The sequence below is a fragment of the Podarcis melisellensis genome (genome assembly GCF_964234715.1).
Source record: "Podarcis melisellensis genome assembly, chromosome: 12".
Classification (NCBI taxonomy): Eukaryota; Metazoa; Chordata; class Lepidosauria; order Squamata; family Lacertidae; genus Podarcis; species Podarcis melisellensis.
In genome coordinates this window covers 56339263-56358785 of record NC_138544.1, presented here as the reverse complement: position 1 = coordinate 56358785, position 19523 = coordinate 56339263, and the positions used below count along the sequence as shown (strand labels likewise).

The window sequence follows — 19523 nt, the reverse complement described above, 5'->3', positions numbered from 1 at the left end:
CGTATAGTTCAAGCTGTGGTTTTCCCAGCAGTGATGTATGGAAGTGAGAGCTGGACCATAAAGAAGGCTGATTGCCGAAGAATTGATGCTTTTGAATTCTGGTGCTGGAGGAGTCTCTTGAGAGTCCCATGGACTGCAAGAAGATCCAACCTCTCCATTCTGAAGGAAATCAGCCCTGAGTGCTCACTGGAAGGACAGATCCTGAAGCTGAGACTCCAAGACTTTGGCCACCTCATGAGAAGAGAAGACTCCCTGGAAAAGACCCTGATGTTGGGAAAGATGGAGGGCACAAGGAGAAGGGGATGACGGAGGACGAGATGGTGGGACAGTGTTCTCGAAGCTACCAGCACGAGTTTGACCAAACTGCAGGAGGCAGTGGAAGACAGGAGGGCCTGGCGTGCTCTGGTCCAGGGGGTCACGAAGAGTCGCACACGACTCAACGACTAAACAACAACAACAACTGACTCTGTATATTAAGGCAGCTTCCGATTCTCCTGCGATCCTTCCTGGTCTCTGCAACCAGCGAGGCTGTTGTGCAATTCCCCCGCAGAGTTGTATCGCTGGATGATTCACCTGGGAATTTCCTCTAAGATTCCTGGCACAGTTGCAATGTTCATTCCGCATTTCTACGAATCTTTTTGTTTGGCCACACCCACACTTTGGAACTCCCTGCCTGTTGAAATCAGAAAGGTGTCTTCACTGTTCTCTTTCTGTACCTGTGGTTTGGCCTTGCTGGGCAAGCACAATGTGTGTAAACCGGAACAGAAATCACCAACTGTGATTGCCAAGGGTTTGCAATCATATTACAGTATTATTATTGATTGCCACTATTATTGGTTTTTTTTAAAAATAATTTTTATTAAGTTTCCATATTTATTTACATCCCATTTTGCGGATCTATAACTTAAAGCATTGTTCAAACAGAGCATCGACTTCCCTCCCTCTTTCTGACTTCCAAACATCTTTTACTAAATTCTCACATTTCTATAACCACTTTTTTACCTTAAAACCTCTTTTTTTATAATAATTACCTCCTTATACGTAAATCAGTTCCTTATTTTCACATTACAAAGCGTTTCAGTTCAAACCTATTATTGTTTAGCATTGCCTGACATTTCAAGAAGGCAACATTAAGATTCTTTGGTTTTCCGAAAGCAGTTAATATGCTTCTGCATCAAATGTAGAACTGCCTGAAGGAGCGTCTCCACCCCATCATTCTGCCTGGACACTGAGGTCCAGCTTCGAGGTCCTTCTGGCGGTTCCCTCCCTGTGAGAAGTGAGGTTACAGGGAACCAGGCAGAGGGCCTTCTGGGTGGTGGCACCTGCCCTGTAGAACGCCCTCCCACCAGATGTCAAGGAAATAAGCAACTACAGTGGTACCTCGGGTTAAGTACCGTATTTTTTGCTCTATAAGACTCACTTTTTCCCTCCTAAAAAGTAAGGGGAAATGCGTGTGTGTCTTATGGAGCGAATGCAGGCTGTGCAGCTATCCCAGAAGCCAGAACGGCAAGAGGGATTGCTGCTTTCACTGCGCAGCGATCCCTCTTGCTGTTCTGGCTTCTGAGATTCAGAATATTTTTTGTCTTGTTTTCCTCCTCCAAAAACTAGGTGCGTCTTGTGCTCTGGTGCGTCTTATAGAGCGAAAAATACGATACTTAATTTGTTCCGGAGGTCCATTCTTAACCTGAAACTGTTCTTAACCTGAAGCACCACTTTAGCTAATGGGGCCTCCTGCTGCCACCGTGCCACCGGAGCCCGATTTCTCTTCTTATCCTGAAGCAAAGTTCTTAACCTGAAGCACTATTTCTGGTTAGTAGAGTCTGTAACCGGAAGCGTATGTAACCTGAAGCGTATGTAACCCGAGGTACCACTGTATCTGACTTTTAGAAGACATCTGAAGGCAGCCCTGTTTAGGGAAGCTTTTAATATTTGATGAATTGTTGTATTTTAATATTTTGCTAGAGGCCCAGCCAGATGGGCGGGGTATAAATAAATTGATGATGATGCCAAGCTAAATGTTGCCCAGTCACAAAAATAAGAGTAGATTTGAATTCCTCATACCCAAATAAGCCACATTTTGAAGGCCACTCAGTGAAGAAATTTGCAAAGATTCATCCCCTAAAATGATGGCTAAAATAGCCACCCAACCTCTGGTTAAAAACCACCCGTGGAGGAGAGCGTGCCTACTTGAATGGATCCTTCATTGAACTTGTTGCTGGCCCTGCTTAGGGGGCTCAGCCCCCACACCCGTTGCTGGTCACACTGTTTTCACCCCATCATGGGAGTGCGCAACCTGGGAGTCATTCTGGACTCACAGCCGTCCATGGAGGCGCAGGTCAATTCTGTGTCCGGGGCAGCTGTTTACCAGCTCCATCTGGTACGCAGGCTGAGACCCTCCCTGCCCACAGACTGTCTCGCTAGAGTGGTGCATGCTCTGGTTATCTCCTGCTTGGACTACTGTAATGCGCTCTATGTGGGGCTACCTTTGAAGGTGACCCGGAAACTGCAGCTAATCCAGAATGTGGCAGCAAGACTGGTGACTGGGAAGCGACCGCCAAGACCACATAACCCCAGTTCTGAGAGATCTGCATTGGCTCCCACTACGTTTCAGAGCACAATTCAAAGTGTTGGTGCTGACCTTTAAAGCCCTAAACCGCTTTGGTCCAGTATACCTGAAGAAGCATTTCCGCCCCCAACGTTCTGCTCGGACACTGAGGTCCAGCTCCGAGGGCCTTCTGGCTGTTCCCTCATTGCGAGAAGTGAGGTTACAGGGAACCAGACAGAGGGCCTTCTTGGTAGTGGCGCCCGCCCTGTGGAACGCCCTCCCTTCAGATGTGAAGGAAAGAAGCACCTATCTTCTCTTTAAAAGACATCTGAAGGCAGCCCAGTTCAGGGAAGTTTTTAGTATTTAATGCTGTATTGTTTTTAACACTTGATTGGGAGCCGCCCAGAGTGGCTGGGGAAACTCAGCCAGATGGGCGAGGTATATATAATAAATTATTATTATTATTATTATTATTATTATTATTATTATTATTATTATCCTCATTGCCAACCTTGGCTCTTTCTGTTGCAGGCAAGGAGCACCTGTTCTGAGTGCGTATGCGTCAATGGCACATGGTTTCTGACCTGGAGGCCTGGATGCGGCAGTACCATAGCAGGAGGTATCCCTGAACATAGCGCATGGAAAGGAGGCATCCCTGAACATGAGGCATCGAAAGGTCGCTGCAAGAACACTCCCTGTTAGCAACATACCCTCGGCAGCCCCTCTCCTCTCTGCCCCCCTCCAGTCTCCAAAGAAGCACCGACTGTTCCAGGAGATGCAACTGAGCATTTTCCCACCCCGATGCAATGTCTCAAAGAGCGAAGAGTCAGCTCTTGCAGAGGTTCCTTGCGGTTCTTCCAGCTCTTACGTCTCAATAAAGCATTTGCAAAAGTCGGTGGCCTTGTTTTGTCTGAAAATAAATTTAAAAACACCCGTGTAAGCGGGGCAGCTTAAAAATAGCTCGCAAGGATGAAGGCAGAAAGCAGCCATATTCTTATAGTTGGGAAGTGGAAGGGGCAGGCGGAATATAAATTGGAAGAATGGCATAAAGAGGTGTGGGATATAGCTATTAAAAATAAATTAATATGTGCCATAGGGACGTGGGTGGCGCTGTGGGCTAAACCACAGAGCTTAGGGCTTGCTGATCAGAAGGTCGGCGGTTCGAATCCCCGCGACGGGGTGAGCTCCCATGGCTCGGTCCCTGCTCCTGCCAACCTAGCAGTTTGAAAGCACGTCAAAGTGCAAGTAGATAAATAGGTACTGCTCTGGCGGGAAGGTAAACGGCGTTTTGGTGTGCTGCTCTGGTTCGCCAGAAGTGGCTTACTCCTGCTGGCCACATGACCCGGAAGCTGTACGCCGGCTTCCTCGGCCAATAAAGCGAGATGAGCGCCGCAACCCCAGAGTTGGCCACGACTGGACCTAATGGTCAGGGGTCCCTTTACTTAACATGTGCCATTAAGCAGTGGCAGAGCATATTCCCGCACTGCCCAGGACGGGCATGCTCCCGAGGGGAAGGTCCAGGCAAGCAATTTGGAGCAAAACAGCAACAGGTCCCCACAGGAGTAAGATAAGGTTATCAGATTTTTTTCAAAGAATCCAGGGACACTTTTCAACTGGATTTTGTATCGGGACTGATTTGTAAATCGAGGGAAACAGGGACATCTGGTAACCTTAGAGTAAGAACCCAGAGCAGAGGGTGACACCCTCTTTTAAAACTTCCCTCTTTGCCCCAGAATACAATTAGAGCAGCATCATTGATACATCATCACTACATGACTAAAAAAAAGGTAAAGGACCCCTAACCATTAGGTCCAGTCATGGCCGACTCTGGGGTTGCGGCGCTCATCTCACTTTACTGGCCGAGGGAGCCGGCGTACAGCTTCCGGGTCATGTGGCCAGCATGACTAAGCCGCTTCTGGCAAACCAGAGCAGCGCACCGAAACGCCGTTTACCTTCCTGCCGGAGCGGTACCTATTTATCTACTTGCACTTTGTACTTTTGAACTGCTAGGTTGGCAGGAGCAGGGACCGAGCAACGGGAGCTCACCCTGTCGTGGGATTCGAACCGCTGACCTTCTGATTGGCGAGCCCAAGAGGCTCAGTGGTTTAGACCACAGCGCCACCCGCATGGTGGGTCACTAGCATGTCACAAATGGGGAGAGGCATACAAGGGTTAAGGGACGCGGGTGGCACTGTGGGTTAAACCACAGAGCCTAGGACTTGCCAATCAGAAGGTTGGCGGTTCGAATCCCCGCGACGGGGTGAGCTCCCATTCCTCAGTCCCTGCTCCTACCAACCTAGCAGTTCGAAAGCCGTCAAAAGTCCAAGTAGATAAATAGGAACTGCTCCAGTGGGAAGGTAAACGGCGTTTCCATGCACTGCTCTGGTTCACCAGAAGCGGCTTAGTCATGCTGGCCACATGACCCGGAAGCTGTACGCCGGCTCCCTCGGCCAGTAAAGCGAGATGAGCGTCGCAACCCCAGAGTCGGCCACAACTGGACCTAATGGTCAGGATTCCCTTTACCTTTTATAGAAGGGTTACACAAGTTCAACACTAGGTCACTTTATCCTATACCTTTCCCAACACCTCTTAAGGACCCAACACCAAAAGAACAATAAAATTCTTGACATATCCTTGCCCTCAGGACTTGTCTGGAGATGGGCTTTCAGAACACCTGACTTGCTCAACTTCCTCTGCAGATAGGGTTAAAATGGCGTTGGAATGAGGAGATTTGGTTAAAGTTTGGATTTTGTACGAATTTATAAAGCTAGGTATGTTCCCTGAGCTGTCAAGTCAAAAGGATACATTCAGGCACAATATTTAATAATAATAATAATATTTTTTTTATTTATTTATACCCCGCCCTTCCCGATTTAAAAACCGGGCTCAGGGCGGCTAACAGCAAATATAAAACACTGATTAAAATGCGACGTAAAAACAGCATAAAACAGCATCATCAATATCAATAAAATTCAAAAATTCAGGGGTCATTTTTGGGGAGAAACAAAAACCACAGTCAGTAGACATCAAATGGTCACCAGGGCTAACTGGCCAATTAGTCCTACTAGGGCCAGTGAGGAGACCAGGGAAGAATTTAAATGTGGGGTCCCAGAAAGGGTTTCTTCATAGAAGAGGAAAGGGAAAAGGGAATAGAGGATCAGGCTGAATTCAAATTGAAGGCCAGGCGGAATAGCTCTGTCTTACAGGCCCTGCGGAAGGAGATCAAGTCCTGCAGGGCCCTAGTCTCGTGGGACAGAGCATTCCACCAGGTTGCAGCCATCCCTGAAAAGGCCCTGGCCCTGGTGGAGGATAGTCTGGCTTCCTTAGGGCCCGGGACCTTTAAGCTATTACAGTGGTACCTTGGGTTACATATGCTTCAGGTTACATACGCTTCAGATTACAGACTCCACTTTACCTCGGGTTAAGAACTTTGCTTCAGGATGAGAACAGAAATTGCACAGCAGCAGCAGGAGGCCCCATTAGCTAAAGTGGTGCTTCAGGTTAAGAACAGTTTCAGGTTAAGAACGGACCTCTGGAACGAATTAAATACTTAACCCGAGGTACCACTGTATTATTCGTGGACCTTTTGTAGCATTGTAAGAACTTTAAAGATGTTTCCCCCCTTGTCATTTCCGTAACAAACTAGTACCATGTCTCTTCTGCTAGATTCTTACCCAACTTAGTCCTTCAATTCAGTTCCCCTTTCCAGCAAAAGCGGTTGCTTTGGAAACTTCCTTCCCACTTGCAGAATGCATTCCCTTCCAAATCTCTCCCTCTGGGGGCTCATTCTCTCCCCGCACCTCCTCCGCCATCAACAGGAGCTTCTCCCCTCCCCAAATCCGGACGGAAAGAGTCGTGCGTCGCCTCAGAGCGCCTCGAGGGCAATGTGGTGCATCTGGCTGCTGCTGGCGCTAGTGGTGGGCTTGGTGCTGAGAGGGGCTGCCGCCCCACCAGAAGACTCAATTTCAAGAGTGGCAGTTTGGGTGGAAGGCGATGAAGGCCCCAAGGATGCAGCCAAGCAGGAGATACAGGTGAGGATGGAGAGCTGGTGGGGGCACCCAAATGATTTGGTCCTTTATACCCTTGCAATAGAAACTAGGGCACAGTTTGGTGGTTTAATGGCAGCCTGGGCAGCTGTTTTGCCTTATGCTCTAGTTATCTCTCGCTTGGATTACTGTAATGCACTCTATGTGGGGCTACCTTTGAAGCTGACCCAGAAACTACAACTACTGCATTTTTCGCTCTATAAGACGCACCAGACCACAAGACGCACCTAGTTTTTGGAGGAGGAAAACAAGAAAATAATATTCTGAATTTCAGAAGCCAGAACAACAAGAGGGATCGCTGCACAGCGAAAGCAGCGATCCCTCTTGCTGTTCTGGCTTCTGGGACAGCTGCGCAGCCTGCATTGGCTCCATAAGATGCACATACATTTCCCCTAACTTTTTAGGAGGGAAAAGGTGAGACTTACAGAGCAAAAAATACGGTAATCCAGAATGCGGCAGCTAGACTGGTGACTGGGAGTGGCCACCGAGACCACATAACACCGGTCTTGAAAGATCTACATTGGCTCCCAGTACGTTTCCGAGCACAATTCAAAGTGTTGGTGCTGACCTTGAAAGACCTAAACGGCATCGGCCCAGTATACCTGAAGGAGCATCTCCACTCCCATCGTTCTGCCCGGGCACTGAGGTCCAGCTCCGAGGGTCTTTTGGCGGTTCCCTCATTGCGAGAAGCCAAGTTACAGGGAACCAGGCAGAGGGCCTTCTCGGTAGTGGCGCCCGCCCTGTGGAACGCTCTCCCATCAGATGTCAAAGAGAAAAACAACTACCAGACTTTTAGAAGACATCTGAAGGCAGCCCTGTTTAGGGAAGCTTTTAATGTTTAACAGACCACTGTATTTTAATATTTTGTTTGAAGCCGCCCAGGGTGGCTGGGGAGACCCAGCCAGATGGGCGGGGTATAAATAATAAATAATAAATTATTATTATTGTTATTATTAGTCCAAGGGGTCTCTGTCCTGCCAGAGTCTCAATGAGCCCCACCTAGCTGCTGTTTTCTATACTAGAGGCAGCTTCCGAACTCAGTGCAGGACTAGACCCATGTTCAGCGCACAGCAGTAGCCTAACAAGACAGTCTGGTTTAGGATCAGACTTTTCCTTCTCAGAGATGGGCTACCTGCCCAGGTGGATGAGCCCCATCTGCCTCTCACTTCACTCTACTACATTCTTCTTTCCTTCTTTTATTTTCATTTTTTATTTATATTTCCAAATTTATACAATTCGTTAGTTTAACTTTTTATTTTATTTTAAAAAGATTCTTTATTACAAAACAATTTACATAGAACGTAAAAAAGAAAGAAAGACAACATAAACAGACCATAGACCCTGACTAACAACACCTCATTTGACATTACATACCCTTTAACTTCCGATTCACCTCATTGTGCTTTTTATACCTTACTAGTCTATACGCACTTCATATTTATTATTCTTTTCAGTTAATTACCATGAAAATTTTTTACTTCATAATTTCCTCGAACTTCAAGATTCAATCCAAATCTGTCAGGAGATTTGTGTCATTACAGTGCTTTTTAAGATATTCTTTGAACATTCTCCAATCTTGACTAAATTTCTGGTTAGAATCTCCTCTTTTTCACCCAGTCATCCTTGCAAGTTCTGAATATTCTATCATCTTTGCCTGCCAATCAGTTTTTGTGGGGATTACATCACCTTTCCAATGTTTTGCTATTAAAATCCTCGCCGCTTTTTCTGTTGCAGGCAAAGTGGAGCTGTTACGGGTGCAGATGCGTCAATGGCAGATGGGTTCTGAGGTGGAGGCCTGGATGCGGGAGTGTCATAGCAAGTTTCCCTCATCGTCACCGACGGAAACGTCGCTGCAAGAAGTCTCGCTGTTAGCAATGTAGCCTCAGCCAACCTCTTCTCTCTGTCCTTCTCCAGTCTCCAAAGAATCACGGACTGGTCCAGGAGATACAACCGAGGCTATTCCATCCCAATGCAAAGTCCCAACGAGCGAAGAGTCGGCCCTTCGAGAGTTTCTGCACATCTCTTCCAGCTCTTATGTCTCAATAAAGCATTTGCAAAAGTCAGTGGCCTCGTTTTGTCCGAAAAGAAATTTAAAAACACCCTCCTAAGCGGGGCGGCTTAAAAACAGCTCGCAAGGATGAAGGCAGAAAGCGGCAGTACAGTGGTACCTCGGGATGCGAACGGGATCAGTTCCGGAGCCCCGTTCGCAACCAGAAGCAAACGTAACAAGCAACGGCACGTCTGCGCACGTGTGCGTCGCTCTTCACCACTTCTGCGCATGTGCGTGATGTCATTTTGAGCGTCTGCGCATGCGCGAGCGGCGAAACCCGGAAGTAACACGCTCCATTACTTCCGGGTTGCCGCGGAGCGCAACTCGAACGCGCTCAACATGAAGCATATTCAACCCGAGGTATGACTGTATTATTATAACCGGGAAGTGGAAGGGGCAGGCGGAATATAAAATGGAAGAATGGCATAAAGAGGTGTGGGATATAGCTATTAAAGATAGATGAGCATGTGCCATTAAGGTAAGATGGGGAATATGCAGGAGAAATGATTCTGAGGCGATATGCAGCATGTTTGTAGAATGTGTACTGTTAAAACGGAAAAGGGTCAAACCATCGCAAGAGATGTTGAAATTTGGGGAGGTTGGATAGTTGGTCTCGGTGGTGGGGTGCACATTTATTTATTTATAATTATTAAGGTAAAGGGACCCCTGACCATTAGGTCCAGTCGTGGCCAACTCTGGGGTTGCGGTGCTCATCTCGCTTTATTGGCCGAGGGAGCCGGCGTACATCTTCTGGGTCATGTGGCCAGCATGACTAAGCCGCTTCTGGCGAACCAGAGCAGCACACGTAAACGCCATTTACCTTCCCGCCAGAGTGGTACTTATTTATCTACTTGAATTTTGAGGTGCTTTTGAACTGCTAGGTTGGCAGGAGCAGGGACCGAGCAACGGGAGCTCACCCCGTCGCAGGGATTCAAACCGCCGACCTTCTGATGGGCAAGTCCTAGGCTCTGTGGTTTAACCCACAGGGCCACCCATGTCCCATCTATTTATGATTATTACTTTGTAATAATAATATTGAAAAAGAAAGGAAAGAAATCAGCAGTAAAAGATGGAGAACACTGAAGTGTAAGTACAAAATAATATCTTCCATAAAGTAAAATAAATTAAAATGGGAGCTGGGGGGACACACACACAGAGAGAAATAATAGATTCATAGAATGGGAGAGTTGGAAGGGGACCCCAAGGGCATCTAGACCAACCACCTGCATTGCAGGACTCATACCTGGGTGGGCTCAAACCACCAACCTTCTGGTTAACAGCCAAACACACTGACTCACAAGAGAGGGAATCCCTAGTTCTGAAATCTCATGTAGCCACTTCAGATCTAGATATACCCCTTAAATTAATTTTTGTTTGTGAATCCTTCTTTGTTACAAGAGGAAGAGGAGGAACTGAACTGAAGAGCAGGAGGAGGAACCAGCCGATCGGAGGCCTTAACAGTGTGATCATTGCTGTTACCAAGATATGTATAAAAGGTGTGAATTAACTGCCTCCCTGGTCTCTTACCGGCTGAGAAAATTGAAATTGAAATAGAAATACAGTACTTTATTGTCACTTGTACAACTTGTATGCAGTGAGATTAGATGAGCACCCCCCACTCAGCTCTCTTAGTCTTAATTCCCCTCGTTTACTGACGCACACCCACCAAACCCGAAAGTCAGTTGCCCTGTTGTTATCTTTTCATTCAGCAGCCTAACAGCCCATGGATAGAAGCTGTTCTTTACCCTGTTGGTGCGACTAATCCTGCTTCTATATCTTCTGCCCGAGGGCAGGTGATCAAGAAAGTGCCAGCCAGGGTGTGAATCATCCCTGAGAATTTTCCTCACTCTCCTGAGGCAATGTTCTTCCACTGTTTCATCCAGCGGATTCACGGGACAGTCCATAATATCTTGTGCTGTATTCACCCCCCTCTGTAGGCACTTCCTATCAGTTGATGTCAAACCAGCGTCCCACACCGCGATGCAGTAGGAAAGGACACTTTCCATTGTGGACCAGTAGAATGAGATCATCAAATGTTGATTGACATCGTTCTTCCGCAATACTCTGAGGAGATGGAGTCTCTGTTGGGCTTTCTTAACCACCTGGCTTATATTGATTTTCCAAGTAAGGTCTTCACTGAGATAAACTCCCAGGAATTTAAAGAGACTCTCCCCACACAGCCCTCCCCGATGTACAGCAGGGCTAGTTCTCCTCTCTTCCTCTGAAAGTCCAACACCATCACCTTTGTCTCGCTGATATTAAGGCGCAAGTTGTTCCCTAGGCACCATGTAGATATGCCCAGGGAATTTGAGGTCACCATTTTGCCAGAGCTAAGCTGGTCTTGGTCTGGTCAGTCGCTGGACGGATGAAGACTTGGCAACCCCATGCAGACCACCCTGGAAGGAGTTCTATCCTGGAAGTAGAAGAGCCAATGGGAATGTCAGAAAACGCACACACACACTGCAAAGTGCATTCATCATTTCATTCATTTTCACTCATTCGTTTTATTTTCATGCCAAGTTTCCACCCCCCAAAAATGATGCTCAAAGCAGCTTACTGGCAAAGCTGGTAGAGTATGCATTTGAAAGAAACACTGCAAAATAATTTCACAATAACGTAGCAAAACAATAGCAAATATAGGTAAAGGTAAAGGGACCCCTGACCATTAGGTCCAGTCGTGGCCGACTCTGGGGTTGTGGCGCTCATCTCGCTTTACTGGCCGAGGGAGCCGGTGCACAGCTTCCGGGTCATGTGACCAGCATGATGAAGCCGCTTCTGGCGAACCAGAGCAGTGCACGGAAACGCCGTTTACCTTCCCGCCGCAGCGGTACCTATTTATCTACTTGCACTTTGACGTGTTTTCGAACTGCTAGGTTGGCAGGAGCAGGGACCGAGCAACGGGAGCTCAACCTGTTGCGGGGATTCAAACCGCCGACCTTCTGATCGGCAAGTCCTAGGCTCAGTGGTTTAAGCCACAGCGCCATATAGTAACATACAAAACCCTCCCCCCATATTTTGATACTATAAATATAACCTTTAAAGCCCTAAACGGCCTCGGCCCAGTATACCTAAAGGAGCGTCTCCACCCCCATCTTTCTGTCTGGACACTGAGGTCCAGCTCCGAGGGCCTTCTGGTGGTTCCCTCCCTGTGAGGTGCCAAGTTACAGGGAACCAGGCAGAGGGCCTTCTCGGTGTTGGTGCCCGCCCTGTGGAATGCCCCCCAACCAGATGTCAAGGAAATAAACAACTACCTGACTTTTAGAAGACACCTGAAGGCAACCCTGTTCAGGGAAGTTTTCAATGTCTGATGTTTTATCTCTTTTTTAATTATTATTATCATTAATTCTGTTGGGAGCCATTAATTCTGTTGGGAGGAATTAATCAGAACCATTTTCGCACTGGCCAAGCTTGTAGAAGCTATGAGAGGGGCAAGAGCACACTCTCTTAGGGTATAATTTTCTGCACAGCTTCCCTTGAAGACTATTGTGTACAGTAAACCATATTTCTCGAAGACAGTAGCCCCCAGTATAACCTCACATGCAAACAGTTGATTTCAAACGGGAAACTTTGTCTGTTTTTCTGGGAGAAACTACTGGTTTGGACTGAATTCTGCAAACTTCTGAATTAGGTAAATGTTATGGAGAACAACCAGTGGAAGGGAGGACATCTGCTTGGAGTGCAGAAGGTCTCAGGTTCAATTTACAACATGTTCAGACAGGGCTGGGAGAGGCTCCTTGCCTGAAACCCTGGGGAGATGCTGCCAGCCAGTGCCACCTATATTGAACTAGATGCATGAGGCAGATCCCTATGTTGTGGCAGGACTTTGGCTCAGTGGTCGAGGATCTGCATTGTGCAGAAGGTTCCAGATTCGATCTCTGATCTCTTCAGGTCGGATTAGGGGGGATGTCCCTTTTCTTAAATGTTGAAGAGCAGCGTTCACTCAGTGCAGATAATATTTACTTATTTCATAACGTTTATACACTGCTTGAGGGTTGAAAGAACAACAACCCACGACCGTCAAAGTATCGTATTTTTCGCTCCATAGGGCACACCTAGTTTTTAGAGGGGGAAGTCAAGAAAAAAATATCTTATTTCCCCCCCCCCCCAGCCCCAAAGAGCAGCATACAGGCTGCATGCAACCTCTCCCTGCCGGAGGGGTTGCACGCGGCCATGGCACAAGCCAAGACAGCGAGCGCCTCGCTGCGCAGCTGGAGGAGGAACAGAAGGACCTCGTGCTGCGCTCCAAAGGCTTCGGGTTCCTTTGGCTGAAGCCAGGAGAGTCTTGCTGTCCCGGCTTCAGCTAAAGGAACCTGAAGCCTTCGGAGCGCAGTGCGAGTTCCCGCTGTGCTCCGAAGGCTTCAGGCGGCTATCCCTGAAGCCTGGAGAGCGAGACAGGTCGGTGTGCACCCTCCGGAGTGTGGAGGGAGCGCTCCCTTTGCGCTTTGGAGGCTTCGCGTTGCTATCGCTGAAGCCAAGGAGCCTGCATTTGCTCCATAGGACGCACATACATTTCCCCTTCATTTTTGGAGGGGAAAACGTGCGTCCTATAGACTGAAAAATACTGTAGTTTGCAAGATACAAAGCAATAAAATTATCCAAAGGGAAAATGAAGAACAATAAAAATAACAATAGATTAAAACGTCCATCAACTTTCTAAACATCCAGAGAAGCTTGTCTAAAGGATGTTTTCAGCAGGCACCAAGAAGTGCATAATGAAAGCGCCTTCCAGATTTCAAGTGGCAGTGAGTTCCAAAGTTTAGCTGAAATATAGATTTGTTATTTTTTCATATTTATCCATTCTTACTTTGCGTCGACATGCAATTCATTCATATGTAGCTAATCTGCCCGTATCATCAATCCATGTGTTCAGTGGAATCTTTTTGCAGCTCTTCCAATTCATCAAAACAATTTTTTTGCTTCTAATATAGCAATGGTACTAATATAGCAATATAATGGTTCTAATATAGCAATGCTTCTAATATAGCATGGTACATCCTAACCCCTTGTAATCTCCCACGTTTCCGGAATAAAATTTAGAATTAAATTCAATTCCTCTAAATAACATTTTTTTAAAAAATTACTCTTGCTATAAATATCCTCACCTCGCTTCCTTCCAGAAGAAATCTGGAAGGAATATTTAAGCGATCTGGCGGATAGTGGTGGGAAGTAGGGGGAGGAGAGAGAGATGGGAAAATATAGTTTAAAAGGTGTAGTCATAGGTATATATATAATCATAGAGTTGGAAGAGACCACAAGGGCCATCGAGTCCAACCCCCTGCCAAGCAGGAAACACCATCAGAGCACTCCTGACATATGGTTGTCAAGCCTCTGCTTAAAGACCTCCAAAGAAGGAGACTCCACTACACTCCTTGGCAGCAAATTCCACTGTCAAACAGCTCTTACTGTCAAGAAGTTCTTCCTAATGTTTAGGTGGAATCTTCTTTCTTGTAGTTTGGATCCATTGCTCCATGTCCGCTTCTCTGGAGCAGCAGAAAACAACCTTTCTCCCTCCTCTATGTGACATCCTTTTATATATTTGAACATGGCTATCGTATCACCCCTTAACCTCCTCTTCTCCAGGCTAAACATGCCCAACTCCCTTAGCCGTTCCTCATAAGGCATCGTTTCCAGGCCTTTGACCATTTTGGTTGCCCTCCTCTGGACACGTTCCAGTTTGTCAGTGTCCTTCTTGAACTGTGGTGCCCAGAACTGGTGAGGTCTGACCAGAGCAGAATACAGTGGCACTATTACTTCCCTTGATCTAGATGCTATACTCCTATTGATGCAGCCCAGAATTGCATTGGCTTTTTTAGCTGCCGCGTCACACTGTTGGCTCATGTCAAGTTTGTGGTCAACCAAGACTCCTAGATCCTTTTCACATGTACTGCTCTCAAACCAGGTGTCACCCATCTTGTATTTGTGCATCTTTTTTTTTTTTGCCCAAGTGCAATACTTTACATTTCTCCCTGTTAAAATTCATCTTGTTTGTTTTGGCCCAGTTCTCTAATCTGTCAAGGTCGTTTTGAAGTGTGATCCTGTCCTCTGGGGTGTTAGCCACCCGTCCCAGTTTGGTGTCATCTGCAAATTTGATCAGGATGCCCTTGAGTCCATCATCCAAGTCGTTGATAAAGATGTTGAATAAGACCGGGCTCAAGACAGAACCCTGTGGCACCCCACTAGTGACTCTTCTTTCAACTCTACAATTCTATGATTCTATGAAAGGCCTCAGACAGCAGAGGTAGAGCGTAGGCCTTTGCAGCAGGTAGCCTGGTCCTCTTCGTCCAATCCTCTCTAAAAGCTGTGCAAATTGGTGGCCGTTCAGAGAATTGGACAGATTTGTGGAGCGGGAGACGGCTACCGAAGGCAACTAGCCGTGGGGGGGGGGGGACTTCTTCGTGCAGCACATAGTTAACCTATGGAACTCGCTGTTGCTGGAGATGTACAGAATACAGTGGCACTATTACTTCCCTTGATCTAGATGCTATATAAAGTTAGAGTTGTTACACATGCGGAGATAGAAAATACAGATAGACCAGTGGTCTGACTTGATGCAAAGCTGTTCCTTATGTCCCCCTGAAGCCAGAAGTGCCATTTATTCCTTCTTCCCCCATCAAGGCCCCAACCCAACTGTCAGCTCACAACGTTCATGCGATGGGGAAACTCTGAGGTTCCAACGGCTGAAGAGGTGGTTTAATGATGTTCCCCTCCCCCCTGGAGCAGGACTTCCTTCCAACTTGAGGATAGACGACAACCCTGAATCTTCTTCCCTTCTTCTCATTCTCTCCAGGTCGCCATGCCCAAATCCAGACCCAACAAGTCGCGCAGCTTCTGGCTGCTGGTGCTGCTGGTGGGCTTGGTGGTGTGGGGGGCTGTAGCCCTACAGGAAGACTCAGCCCCAAGAGGCTCCGTCTTGGGGGAAGGAGATGGAGGCCCCGAGGATGCAGCCAACCAGGAGATACAGGTGGGTGCTGAGATATTGTACAAAGGACCTCCTGCAGGGAACGTCCATCTCGCCAGAGTGGTGCATGCTCTGGTTATCTCCTTCTTGGACTATTGCAATGTGCTCTACGTGGGGCTACCTTTGAGGGTGACCCGGAAACTACAACTAATCCAGAATGTGGCAGCCAGACTGGGGACTGAGAGCGATCACTGAGACCATATAACACCCATCTTGAAAGACCATCATTGGCTCCCAGTACGTTTCCGAGCACAATTCAAAGTGTTGGTGCTGACCTTTAAAGCCCTAAATGGCCTCGGTCCAGTATACCTGAAGGAGCGTCCAGGGAACCAGGCAGAGGGCTTTCTCGGTGGTGGTGCCCACCCTGTGGAATGCCCTCCCCTCAGATGTCAAGGAGATAAACAACTACCAGTACAGTATAATAATAATAATAATAATAATAATAATAATAATAATAATAATAATAATAATTTTTAATTTATACCCCGCCCATCTGGCTGGGTTTCCCCAGCCACTCTGGGAGGCTTCCAACAAAGATTAAAAATACATTAAAACATCAGTCATTAAAAACTTCTCTAAACAGGGCTGCCTCCAGATGTTTTCTAAAAGTCTGGTAGTTGTTGTTCTCTTTGACATCTGGTGGGAGGGCGTTCCACAGGGAGGGTGCCACCACCGAGAAGGCCCTCTGCCTGGTTCCCTGTAACTTGGCTTCTCGCAGCGAGGGAACCGCCAGAAGGTCCTCGGCGCTGGACCTTGGCGTCCGGGTAGAACAATGGAGGTGGAGACGCTCCTTCAGTATAATAATATGCTCAGAATTTGTGTGTGTGTGTTTGGTTGTGGGTATAGGAGGGGTAGTAAAGGTAAAGGTAAAGGTGCCCCTGACCGTAAGGTCCAGTCGCAGACGACTCTGGGTTGCGTGCTCATCTCGCTCTATAGGCTGAGGGAGCCGGCGTTTGTCCGCAGACAGCTTCCGGGTCATTTGGCCAGCATGACTAAGCCGCTTCTGGCGAACCAGAGCAGTGCACAGAAATGCCGTTTACCTTCCTGCTGGAGTGGTACCTATTTATCTACCTGCACTTTGATGTGCTTTCGAACTGCTAGGTGGGCAGGAGCTGGGACCGAGCAACGGGAGCTCACCCCGTTACGGGGGTTCGAACCGCCAACCTTCCAATCGGCAAGTCCTAGGCTCTGTGGTTTAGACCACAGTGCCACCCGCGTCCCACATAGGGGTAGTAGTAACTCTCAACTCCTACCCTCTGACTCTGCCATGTTCATTCTCCCATGGACTTTCCTTCCGCAGGGAGTGAGGGTCAGGCGGTCCACTAGATTGAGATGGTTTGCCTGTGCTTTCGTCAGATGGGTGAACGGCCGGAGGATTGTCACAATTCGTCCAGGATGCCTCGGTGCCTTGAGAGGCCGCTAAAAGTCTCGAGGTGATCCGAAAAGGAAGCGTTAACAGAATCAAAGCACCCCCGTTGCCTGGTGGTCTTCTGGGAAATTCACAAACAGGTGGAACCAGCTTTGCAAGAACCCGACGACGCTACAACGTCCCTGCGCTGTTGTCTTTTGGGCGCCAGGCAAAAACACCCCTCTTTTCCAAGACCTTTGGCTAATTAAACAATCGATAGCCTTGCAAACTGTGTGTGTGCATGTGAGGTTATTTATTGGGGGGGGGGGCTGCTGTCTTCAAGAAATAGTACACAGTAGTCTTCAAGGGAGGCTGTGCAGAACATGAGACCCTAAGACAGTGTCTCCTTGCCCCTCTCATAGCTTCTACAAGCTTGGTTCCAAAGAAGTCAGTCACTCATGGCCAGGGCCGGATTTAGGTTTGATGTGGCCCTCAGCAACTGAAGGTAATGGGGCCCTTTATATGTCCAGCTGTCCTTTGTCAACAACAAATGGTCGCTGTTTTTGTGTGTTGAATATATGCTCTATGGTAATTTATGGACCTCATAGGTATCTCAAGCTATTTGCACACAACAAAATATGTATTTTATCAAAGTAATTGTTACAACCAGTCCATGCAGAATGTAGGTACCCTATACAGTGGGGCCTCAGGTTACAGACGCTTCGGGTTACGGACTCCGCTAACCCGGAAATAGTACCTCGGGTTAAGAACTTTGCTTCAGGATGAGAACAGAAATCGCGCAGTGGCAGCAGTGGGAGACCCCATTAGCTAAAGTGGTACCTCAGGTTAAGAACAGTTTCAGGTTAAGAACGGACTTCCAGAACAAATTAAGTTCTTAACCTGAGGTACCACTGTATATAGAAATGAGCAAACCAGTGATATTTGAAGGATCAGGCTAGCAGGCGGGGACCATTCCTTACACAACACAAAACACTGTTGCTGTATGTAGGTTTTATTTTATTTGTTTTATATTTTGGAAATGTACATCCAGTTTTTTTTTACCTTTACATTTTTGGGAGCCCCAAGAGAATGGGGCCCTAAGCTATAGCTATAGCGGGGTATCAATAAATAATAATAATAATAATAATAATAATAATAATAATAATAATAATAATTTCGCAGAGCCACTTGCATTCCCATTAAATGCAGCCTAAGTATTCCTAGGCTTCCAGAGTGCTGAGCGCACCTTACAGGCCAAGAAAATATTTTAGCTTTGCCTTTCGCTGATTTAAGTCGTTAGGTCAACTTTCCCACTTTATTTATTTATTTTTTAAAGAAACATGCCATTTACTGATTTTCACAGAAGAACAATAAAAACTAACAAAGCAAAACTTCTTCTTCTTTTCCTTCCGCCGTGGCTGTTTGCCACAGCTCACAGTCCCAAACGAATCCACATCTAAAGTTCTGCCAGGATGGAGGTGATATATTTGCCAAGACGAGATCAAATTCCGCAAAGCCTTTTGCCAGATCTGAGCTTCGGGTATCACTTTCCTGGCGATGGAAGCCGATGCGACCCGAGAGTCTCATTTTTGCAGCTCTCGACAATTGGCTCCTCTTGCGGCCTGAAAATCCTTCCTTGCCCGCCCTGTTTTAAAACAACAACAACCTTGTCTTGTTCGATGCGATGGGAAATATCTCCGGCTGCGATGCCCTGTGGAAGGGGCCTTTCTGCTGCCTGTTTCCCTCGGGGTGGCAGGGTGGGCTTCAAGTCTTGGGAAATAGGACAGCGGCCACAAACCTCCCTTTGTGAGGCCTGCCAGGAAACCCTTGCCATGAGATCACCTGCTCAGGTGAGCTCCGCCTCTCGGGCAAGAGAAACAGCAAACACCCTCAAGAGCTCCTTGCAAAATCCTGGTTCCTCCGAATGTAGGAGATGAAGGGAATTTACCTCCACCTCCTGATTCTCGGGGTCTTGGCTGCAGCCGTCGTGGCGAGGCCAAGCCAGCAAGGAGCGATGGCAAAGGAAGGAGTCGACATTGTACAAAGACAGGATGAAGGGATGGTACAAGGGGATGCAAGGCAGGTGCCAGCTATGGTAAGTCCAGACCTTCCAAGTCTCTCTATTTTCCAGGCTGTCCCAGTTGCTGATTTGATCCCAGAAGGTCCAGCTTTTCCTTAGGATGTCCCTATTTTCATCGAAGAAATGATGGAGGCCATGTGACCTTCGAGCCAAGGAGATAAGTAACCTTTTGTTGTTGTTTAGTCGTTTAGTTGTGTCCGACTCTTCGTGACCCCCTGGACCAGAGCACGCCAGGCCCTCCTGTCCTCCACTGCCTCCCGCAGTTTGGTCAAACTCATGCTGGTAGCTTCCAGAACACTGTCCCACTATCTCATCCTCTGTCTTCCTCTTCTCCTTGTGCCCTCCATCTTTCCCAACATCAGGGTCTTTTCCAGGGAGTCTTCTCTTCTCATGAGGTGACCAAAGTCTTGGAGCCCCAGCTTCAGGATCTGTCCTTTCAGTGAGCACTCAGGGCTGATTTCCTTCAGAATGGAGAGGTTTGATCTTCTTGCAGTCC

General features: G+C 47.5%; 1 long non-coding RNA gene across 1 annotated transcript in view; it reads left to right on the top strand.

The window, feature by feature from the left end:
* The window catches only part of LOC309353372, a 28142-nt gene extending 14273 nt beyond the window's left edge, over nucleotides 1-13869 (top strand). The window contains exon 3 of the long non-coding RNA XR_014161747.1: nucleotides 13855-13869. This is a non-coding gene — a long non-coding RNA (uncharacterized lncRNA). The remainder of the gene's footprint in view (nucleotides 1-13854) is intronic.
* The last annotated feature ends 5654 nt before the right edge of the window (nucleotides 13870-19523 follow it).